This window comes from Malania oleifera, chromosome 2 (assembly GCF_029873635.1).
Source record: "Malania oleifera isolate guangnan ecotype guangnan chromosome 2, ASM2987363v1, whole genome shotgun sequence".
Classification (NCBI taxonomy): Eukaryota; Viridiplantae; Streptophyta; class Magnoliopsida; order Santalales; family Ximeniaceae; genus Malania; species Malania oleifera.
Genome location: NC_080418.1, coordinates 13,721,684 through 13,732,383, shown reverse-complemented (window position 1 = coordinate 13,732,383; position 10,700 = coordinate 13,721,684). Strand labels below are relative to the sequence as shown.

At 33.8% G+C, this 10,700-nt stretch overlaps 1 non-coding gene across 1 annotated transcript; it reads left to right on the top strand.

The window, feature by feature from the left end:
- The first annotated feature begins 876 nt into the window (after window positions 1-876).
- Window positions 877-949, top strand: TRNAK-UUU (transfer RNA lysine (anticodon UUU)). Its single transcript has one exon. It is a non-coding gene; the product is annotated as a tRNA-Lys (tRNA).
- Window positions 950-10,700: the final 9,751 nt, after the last annotated feature.

The following is a 10,700-nucleotide window of genomic DNA, read 5'->3' as shown; positions in this document are numbered from 1 at the left end:
ATGATATAGACCTTTCCTTAGGTATCAAATTGTCATAAACTTTCCCTAAAAAAATTATCTTCTTGCAATACAATGAGATGCTTGTGTCTTTTTGATAAATTTCAAAAAATATTTTTGAAAATTTTGAAATCTTAGGAGAGGTTTTTAGAATTTTTGAAACCTTAAGGGAAATCATTGTCTTTTTTGTCAAATCTCATGAGAGGTTAATGTCTTTTGCCTCACTCTTTTTTTCAGTTACATCCTAGAAGTGAGTGATAGATACACTCGGTTATGGGTGAGCATAATTCGGTTTTAACTGAATAAACCGAATTAACTGACCAAATTTGATCGGTTCAGTTTGGTTAATTTTCAATTCGATTCAATTTTATAATTTGATAAATTCAGTTATTCGGTTTTCGATTCGACTGTGGAGATAGTGAATTTTGGTTAACCGATTTAACTGAATTATATAATTAATTAATAATTAAATATAAATTATTAAATTGAATTTTGAAATCATATAAATTATATAATCATATTTTTTTCCATAATTAATAATTTGATTTAGTTAAATTTGGTTCGATCAGGTACTATTTGGTTAAGGAGTGTAATTTGAACAATTTGATTATAATGGAGAGTTAACCAAAAAAGTTCGATTAATTGGTCAAACCGACTGATTACACACCCTAGACTCGCTTGTAATCTAAAAATTTGGCTTGCTTTTATATATGTGTTATCCACTAAATTACTATATAAAGGTTGCCTACATTTTGTTCACGGAAAATCAATTTTTTTTTAAAAATAAAATATATATAATTATAAAAATAAAGGTTGTCATACGAAATTACATCAAATCTTAAACCTTTAAATACAATATTAACTTGCACAATTGAACAAGCCGTCTTAGCTCAGCCGGTAGAGCGCGTGGCTTTTAACCACGTGGTCGTGGGTTCGATTCCCACAGACGGCGCTTTTTATTTTCAAAAACGCATATTGCCTGCTGTAGTCAGGTCTCTAATTTTGCAGCACGCACACGGCCATCTACGCGTAAGGCCCAATGAAGTAGGGGCCAATCACGTCTCCTGGGCCCGAATAGGACTCAAAATTATTCTATTCAAACTCTGGCCCAGCTCCTTTGTCACCTTCGCGCTAAGGAGATTTTGGGGATGACATGGGTTAATTTTTATGAGTTATTCTTATGGAAAAAAATTGCAAGGCATAATTAATTAACCTACCTTTAAAAGCCTAAATAAAAAAATTCGCTAGTTTTTCCTCAAATATGAATTATAATCAAAATCATCATTTTCAAATACCTAATCGTTAAAAAAATCATACATAAATATACAGGCTTATGTACTCCAATCTAACCGGTTCAAAATTAATAAAAAATTGATATAATTTATTCCTCTTATCTATTCCTAAAAATGTGCCTAAGATGAGTAGAAGGTGAAAACCCTAACTTTATGAACTCGCTGCCGAAATTGATCCGGCAACCTGAGAGAGAAGAAAAAGATGATCGGAGAACGAGAGTAGTTTCGAGTGAGCGTATAAGTGAGAGAAAATCACATGAGGGATGAGAGAGAGTGAAGTTCGGAGCTGAGAGAGAGAACTGATTTTTCTAAATAAAAAAAAATGAGCTATTGTTTGTTTATAGGTTCTCAGCCCTCGCAAGAAACCATTGACGGTTTTCCCAAAGTGACAAAAAATAAAATTTCAAATTTACCCTTCAACTTCATTCATGCAAAATGAAAATTTCTTTCATATCCCAAAACCTATACTTAAACTATCATTTGATTGTCTTCAACCTCTCTATCTTCATATTCTACACCTCTTCACTCCCTCGTGGTACTATTAATCTCCTTAATTTCTCTATTTTGTTATAAAAATCAAGCAGTCGAAGGAAAAGAACCTCAGTAGCACTCAAATTTCTCATTGGTATCCTCATCAAGAAGGGCAAAATATTTGACAAATTTAACATCCTCACCTTCACCCACAAGAATCCCCTTCTATTTCCAATGCCACAATTTCACTCGTTCCATCTACGTGCCCTTGTAAAAAGGCATCACTAGCCTTGAATGGACTCAATCAATGATGTCTTCCTAAAGGATCTCTACTGGTAATCCAATCATAACTTTGGGAATTGAATTTTGTCATAGTAAAGCAAATTCCGTTAGTGGAAATTTTGTCGCCTAACTAAATACGTCTTCAAGAACTAAAAATATTATTATAAAGACCAATTTTGGTAGTCCTTTAGGTACAAAATTTAAAATACCAAACTTACCCCTAATGAATTATCCATTCAAAAATAAAATCACTCTTATGTCCAAAATGCAAACAGGAACAATCAATTTTGTCGTTTGACCCAAGTATTATCTCTCACAATTCTTTATGTTGAATTACGAACACCATCTTCAGTTGTGTCAAGACCCTTCAATTGCAGTTGTTGGTTATGCACAATGTTTCTAAAAGTCAAACCTTCAGTCATGGAATGTCAAACATCTCCAACGATAAACAGATTCCTATAAAAGTATAGATGAATTCCTTTCAACCGAAGATCCACAACAAGCAACAATTTGTCTCAGTAATCCAAGTATATTAGGTAAGTTTAATGTGCAACAATTTAAATTATATCTTTGTTATCGTGGAATTCTTTACTGTTTGTTTTTTTTTTTAACGAATAAAGGCTTAAATTTTGTCATTGGTTGTTTTTCTTCACTGTTTTGTTGTTGTTTTGATGCTTTTATTTATTATATTGTTATATTTCTTTTGGCTATTGTCAATGTTTCACTTTTAGAAAAAAAAAAAAATTCCTATTCACTTGTAATGCAAATGTCATCCTCTATATAACAATCTTTGGTTCAGCTGCATCTCATGCTAATTAACCTGAAATTAACCTGAAAGAAAGATATATGTAATTCTATCAAATCAGTTTTTCTTCTTGCTTTTATATTTGAGTTTGGAAGATTATATATGTGACTCAATAAAATATGTGCAAGTCTATGGTGGGGACTAGGGATTTTAAATTATATCTAGCACCTGCAACATCAAACATTATTGTAAAATATAAAAATGCAAGTGACATGAGTTTTGTGCTATTTAATTTTCATAAATAATAATATATTGTGACAGACCAAATATGTGAATAGAGCTATTCATTTTTGGTAGATTTATATATCAATAATAGAAATATTGCTAGCTTCTTGATTTTTTAATTTTTGTTCACTTTATATGGATGGTTATCTAATATAACAAATTTAGAACATCCATTTGATACATTATTGGGTTTATGGTTGTACAAAACATCATAAAGATTATTGTTCTTTGATTATTACAAGTTTATCTTCTATTAGAAATAAGTTCCATTAAACTAAATATTTATTTTTACTTTTCAAATTGTAATGAGACAACTCATAATTAATCCAATGGCATGTCAAGTTGAAAAAATATGATTTTGATTTTCGCTACTTTTTATTTCTTTGGAGTCTAGAAAATAGTTAGTGTTGTGGGATAAAAATGGTGATGACCTGCAACATTGCTCTCCGACCTCCGATGACCTGAAAAAGGTGAAAACAAAGCAGACTTGGAAGACTTGGGGTGTACTATGGGGAATCATTCCGATACCTAAGTAAGGTAACACTTCAATGAGATTGAATGCAACAGTAAAGTGGGTTAAGAATGATTTACCTTGGCCTCTTGCCTAAGTCCCTACTTATAGTGGCCAAAGTTGACCCGAGGGTCTATGGCCATTTATTGGTCAGTTATGGTGCAGACGTGAATTGCTTTGGCTTTTAAAGAGCCAATAACAGCTGTCGGTGGTGTGGGCATGGATTGCTCTGACCTGTATGGGTTTGACCCCTTCAAAGCAACTATCTTTGAGCGATAATGGCCATGATTGTTGTTGCACCTTAATGCTCCTTTATGATAGATGGACTATTTTGACTGTGATATATATATTTAGGGTACATTAGTTGTCCCCCCTTAGTTTTGAATTTTCCCTCGAATTCGGCTTGGCATCAGCTCAGATAAGCCTTCTCCCCCCAATCTGGCTCGGCGAAGCCAAAAGCATCCTTATATCAACTCGGATCCACTGAATCCGGCTTGAATCAGTTGTTTCCCTCCAATTCGGCTCGGCATCGACTCGGATCAGTCGTATTCCTCCATTCCGGCTTGTCAAAGCTGAGTGCATCTTAATATCAGCTTGGATCAGCCGAACTTAGGTCGACATTGACTCGGATCAGCTATCTTCCTCCACTCCGGCTCAGTAAAAAAAAATAACTCTTAAACTTTTAAGAACAAGTTCTGAAAATTTGAAATTAAGGAGGGGACAACTGATATACCCTAAACATATATCAGGGTCAAAACAGTCCATCTTCCATAAATGGGCATTAAGGTGCAACAGCAATCAGGGCCATTATCGCTCAAAGATAACTGCTCTGAAGGGGTCAACCCCATGCAGGCCAGAACAATCCATGCCCGCACCACCGACAGTTGTTATTGGCTCCTTAAAAGCCAGAGCAATTCACGCCCTCGCCATAATTGACCAATAAATGGTCATACACCCTCGAGTCAACTTCAACCACTATAAGTAGGGACTCGGGCAAGAGGCCAAGGTAAGTCATTCTTTGTAACGCCCCAAACCCAAAAACCTGGTTTGGTGCGTTATACCTAAATAAATCATGTTTCGTGGTGCCCCAAACCCGCCTGGTGGGACCTGGGTGCCACATCATCCATTCATTTACCTAGTACCTAACATTCTATTATCATTTATGCAGCGAAAAACATAAATATAATCCTCCAAAAATATAATATCAAAGTTTCTAACTATAACATCCCAAATAATCCATCCATTAACCTACATCAACATATATATACATATCTCCAAAAACATAATCTACAACTTCCAATATTCACAACTCAGAAAACTTAAAACATAAAATATAAAACATAAAAACTTAATACAACTCAAAAATATCATCAAGCTTATACCCTTTCTTTCTAACTCAAAAATACTATAATAACCCCGAGCTCTCTAAACTCAATCATGTGGAGGTTCTAAAAAAAATGAATTTGTATTCAGGTGAGACACATCTCAGTAAGGGAAGAAACAATATATTAAATCAACGTGTGGCGAACATGAGGTTTGTAAATAACATATAAAATCATCATTTGCATTTAAACATAATGTCGAAGTCATTATCTGTTCCTAATCAAACACATGTAAAACATTTTACCAACGAGATTTCCTAAGGATTGTGATGATTACCCGCCCATACAAGTAGCACCCCTCTGCTCTGATACTTTAGGCAACCAATGGTCACAGTTGAAGCATACCAAGGCATTTACCTTACTCAGTATGTCCTCAGGTGAAAAAGTAATCTTGTACTCACACTGTTCATACAAAGGTTTACTAACAAAGGCTCCCCAGAATAAGAAAATTTACCCCTCCATACAAGTAATTTCCTCTACCCTAATACGTTATGCAGCCTACTGCTACATCTGATACCTATTAGGGTACTCGCCTTTCTCAGCATGCCCTCAGGCGAAGAGTTTGCCCCGCCTATATAAATACATATCATACTAGCATGAATACTAATACTATAATAATACATTACTCTGTCTGTCATTTATTCTATTTTTCTCATTTGTTCATGTTCTGAGCTTTGACATTTCGTAACATTTCACTTTACGTGATTCTTTCTCATTTTACATTGTTCACATTTCACATTTCATTTCCATTTCATTCATATTTCATTTCATTCTCATTTCTATTTCATTTCCTGCATTAGTACTACAACTCCTTTTAGTTGTACATCAGTTAGTTCACATAGATATGCGCTATTCTGCTACTACAACTCCTTTTAGCTATTCATCAGTTAGTCCCATAGATATGCGCTAATCTGCTACTACAACTCTTTTTAGCTGTTCATCAGTTAGTCCACATAGATAAGTGCTAATCTGCTACTATAGCTCCTTTTAGCTGTTCACCAGTTAGTCTACAGCTCCTTTCAGTTGTTCATCATTTACATGGTTACATTAACAATCACATGTAGCATAATTCATATAACATTTTCATTCTCATTGCATTCCTTGTATAACCTGTATCTCATACATATAACATAATTCAATACAAAATTTCCATTTTACTCATGCCACACAATTTAGCAATATATTTCAAACATTTTCTGTAAAATAAGTCAACCCTCATTTATCATTCATAATCTAAAAGTATACCTTTAATTTCTTACATAATTATTCTGAAAAAAAATATTTCACTTTCATCAATCCATTTTCACAAATACATAACTAATAAAATAGCCCTAGGCTCAAAATTTATAATTTAAATGGTTGACATTTTAAACTCATACAGAAACATATACATATATACATAACATAATCCATTTATCCATTTAATTCATAAAACCTGGTTCAATATATATTCCCCCTTACCTGGTTTCTTGAATTATGCCAATAGGGACTCCGAAAAGATGTCTGTAGCGCTTACCCAAACCCTGAATCATAAATCCTAGCTCCACTAAATTAACCCTAAATAAAATACGATTTCAACATTTCCTAGGCTTATAAATTCCAAATAAATAATTAAACTCTCAAATATAACTAATTTACTTATTTTCCCAAATCACACTCTTGCTTTGGAGTGGTGCCTAGGAAACCCAAATTGAAAATTTACTTCGACCAAAATGATGACAATTGAGACTAGGACCCTATGGTGGTGCCTGATCGTCGATTTAGCTAAAGATTTAAGGAGAAATTAAGGAAAAAGTGAGGCTTTACCTTTCCCCCTAAGAATAGTGCCTATGTCGCTCCCGCGACAAATATGCTCCAGTTGAAATGTCAATGATGGAGATAGGAATCTCGCAGTACCTTCCGTTTTTCGATCGGTCGAATATTCGTCGAGAAATTTTTAGACAGAGAGAAGTGGTGTGAGAAGAGAGAGAAAAAATAAGAACACAAAAAAAGACAGAGAGAGGCAGAAAGGGTGCGCTGGGAGGGGAGAGCAAATTCCCAATTGCAAAGCATGCAAAACAATTGGATTTCAATTTGAAATCCAATCCACCTAATAGCCATTACATCCATTATTATTATTATTATTATTATTATTATTATTATTATTATTAATTTAATAATATTTAATTAATTATTTGATTAATAATTTGTTTTTTTATTTTTAATTTTTTCGGGTTACTACATTCTTAACCCACTTTATTATTACATTCAACCTCATTGAAACGTTCCCTTACTTAGGCATCAAAGTGATCCCTCGGAGTACACCCCGGATATTCCAAGCTTACTTTGTTTTCACCCTTTTCAGGTCATCGGAGGTCGGAGAGCAATGTCGCAGGTCATTACCATTTTTATCCCGCAACAGTTAGTATAAAAGAAAAATGGAATCTTGGTATATTTCCAAACAAGTAAGATAGGTTTCAAACAGACATGTAAGGATTTCATAAATTATAGTGATAAGGTAAGAAAGCAAAATCTCATGGAAGAATAATAAAGAAAATTGAGATGTGAGGAAAAGTGCGTTATGATTTTAGCTAATGTTATATCTTTGAATTGTTGACAAAATTTTGTGTGTTTATCATCTTATATTGTATAAGGTACATATCAAATGAGGAAATATTCCTCATTATTTATTAAGGATTTATGTTGACTTTTTAAGTCTGATCTCTATTTTGATACTGATAAAACACTTATATCTTATGTGTGCATTTAGCGTTTTTGAACAAGTTCATAATTCAGCACACACATGAGATAATGGACATAGAAGTCATAAGGAACATAAAGATCACACACTCAGGTGTTTTCCATGACACTAGAAGAGCAAAAGAAGAAGACACTTAATTTAAGTTGTATATGCATTTAATTTTTATTATTTTGGTTTATAATAATGCATGTATCTGTATGATATGGATTGACTGCTCAGACAACCGTAGACTGACCTTAGGGTACCTACACTTTATACAAAACCTTTTTCATAAAAAAATAAAATCTTACAAAGGTTTTAATATAACTTTAGGATCAATTTAGGGCTTACAAAGACTTTAATCGGCCTTCGGTCGACCAACGTTAGATTTTTGGGTTAATTTAATAGCCCCAGTCGACCGACCGTTTTATGTGTTATAGCCCTCGATCGACTGAACACACTATAGGCCAAAAGTCAACTTGTTGACCATACCTCGGGCTACCGACAATAAAATGAACATATCTTTCTCGATCGACCAAACCATGGAACTTGATTTTTCTATTGTCCCCGGGTAACCGAACTTGTAGTTCAAAAACTACTCAGTCGATCGAACCTAAAAGATCGACAAAATGGACCCCTTACTAGGCGACCGAAACCTCGAAGGCCTAGGAAATCGCCTGGTTCAACCGACCGACCATTAGCCACGGTTGATTGAACGGTAAATTTGCCTGTCTGCCATTGTGAGTGTTCGAGCAACCAACCCTATGCATCGGGCGACCGAACTTCTCGGGTTGCCATGCTTTGACGATGATAATTGGGGGTTAAAATTTAATTAAACTTTTAAAAAATTCTCAATGTGTCCCTAACGGTCATATTTTCTTGAAAATCTATATATACTCCCTCATTACTCCAAATTAGCAACTTTGATTAATTCCAAATTCTCTCTAAACCCTTTGTTAATCAAAGTTCTCCCAAACCAATTTTTATTGATAAAATAATTTCTTTAAGGCAATTTTTTTTTCAAACAAATCTCTCTCAACTCTCTTTTGCTTGTTTATTTCAAAATCATTTTTGAAGAGAGAATTTTATTTTTGAGTGTTTTATTTGCATATACTCTCACTTGTTATTTATTTTCTGAAAATCATTTTTGAGAGTATTGCTTAGTTTTCTCCCAATTATTTTCATGATAAATATTATTGGGAGAAATTATCTATTGCACAAATATTTTTCTTGAGCTTAAACTCCAAATTCTCCAAACGTTTTTATCAGAAAAAATCTTTGATTGGAGATTATATATTTTATACACATACATATATTTTATTTGTGCAAAAATTATTTGATAAGCACCCTTACTCTATTGAGAATAACTCATATCATTAGAGAGTGTATTTTGAGTTTAAACGTGTACATTTTTACTTGTATTTTCAAAAGCTTTTTATATGTACAAAAATAGTTTTTATTGTACCAGTTGGGTTCATCCTAGAAATTGAACTAGGGAGTCTAAGCATCGTAAGTGAGACCAGTTGGGTTCAGCCCATAAATTGAACTGGGGAGTCTTAGCCCCGTAAGTGAGACCGGTTCGGTTCAACCCGGAAATTGAACTGGGGAGTCTTCGCCCCGTAAAGGAGATAAGTTGGGGCTCAGCCTTGTAATTGAGTTAGGGTTTACCTCGCCCCGTAAGAAGAGGTTGTAACAGCTTCTGCTCCGCTCGTTTAAGTAAGCAGGGATAATGGAATCCTTAGAGGGTATGCCCAAGGCGGGGACATAAATGTTTAATTTAGGAAAAAGTTTTTAAAACTCAATTCACCCCTCTTTTGAGATCACACCAATGTCAACAATTTATTTTGATAAAAGTTACACACTCATCTAATCTATTGCAGTTTCCTGCTTTTAAGTTGTTAATTTCTTCTAAAATATATTCTTCAAATTTTCTAAGCAATCTCCATACAACATTTACAAATTTCAGAAAATACCATTTTAAAGCTAATATTTAGATAATGTGCAATATAAAAAGTTATTTTTAATCAAATTATATGGTTTAAAGTTTTTATTCCCTATTTCATCATTTAATAATTTGATATGCTAATTTTAACTATTATGCTGCAACATTTTGTCTAAAATTGGATGTTTTAATGTGACTGTATAAAAGCAATAGTAGATCATATTTTAGTCATTTTGGTTGTGGAGTGTAAAAACTAAGCATGCTGCGCTATCTCCATGGTTCCTCTCCCTCCCCTATAAAATGGGTTGTGTGTTATAGAGTAAAATGTACAAGTGTAATCGGTGGTGTAAGCAAGTGAGTTGTGTGTTATAAATTGTGATTGAGAGGCAGAGAGGTTGAGCCGAGAGTTGAGTTTAAGTGTGTTACTCCTCCGTCACTGCATTTCCTATTGATATAGTGAAACTCCTTCTCTCCCGTTGACGTAGATCAAGTTTGGCCGAATAACGTAACTTCGGTGTTCCTTGTGATTGGTTGTTTGTGTTTGTATTTTTTACCTTCCCTAATCCCCAACATGATGATCATACAAAATTGTTTTTAAAGAAAATAAAACAAAATTAGTTTTAAAGCAATGAGAAAATGTGTAGCTTAATGGGCAATATACATACTCTCTCTCTCTCTCTCTCTCTCTCTCTCTCTCTCTCTCTCTCTCTCTCTCTCTCTCTCTCTCACACACACACACACACACACACAATATTAGTTAATTTAATTAATGGCCTTAATAGGAGTTATTGGTTTCCATTAAATTTGTCTTTTAATTAATTTTATGTCCTTAAAAGGAATAACAATTGTTGGTTAAAATTTATTTGTCATTGTAGGTTAAGTCACATGTTGGTTTTTGTGTTTTTGTAGCTCATATACTTGATAGAGTGCATAAACAAGGAAGGAAACATAGTTGAAAGTCACTTGTGCTGAGGAGCAACAGTGATTACGCGTCAAAGTTGCGTAATTAGGTGTTTAAAAGCATTAATTAGGGATTGCAATTTCACTTAAATGTCTAATTATGTCCAGTATTTC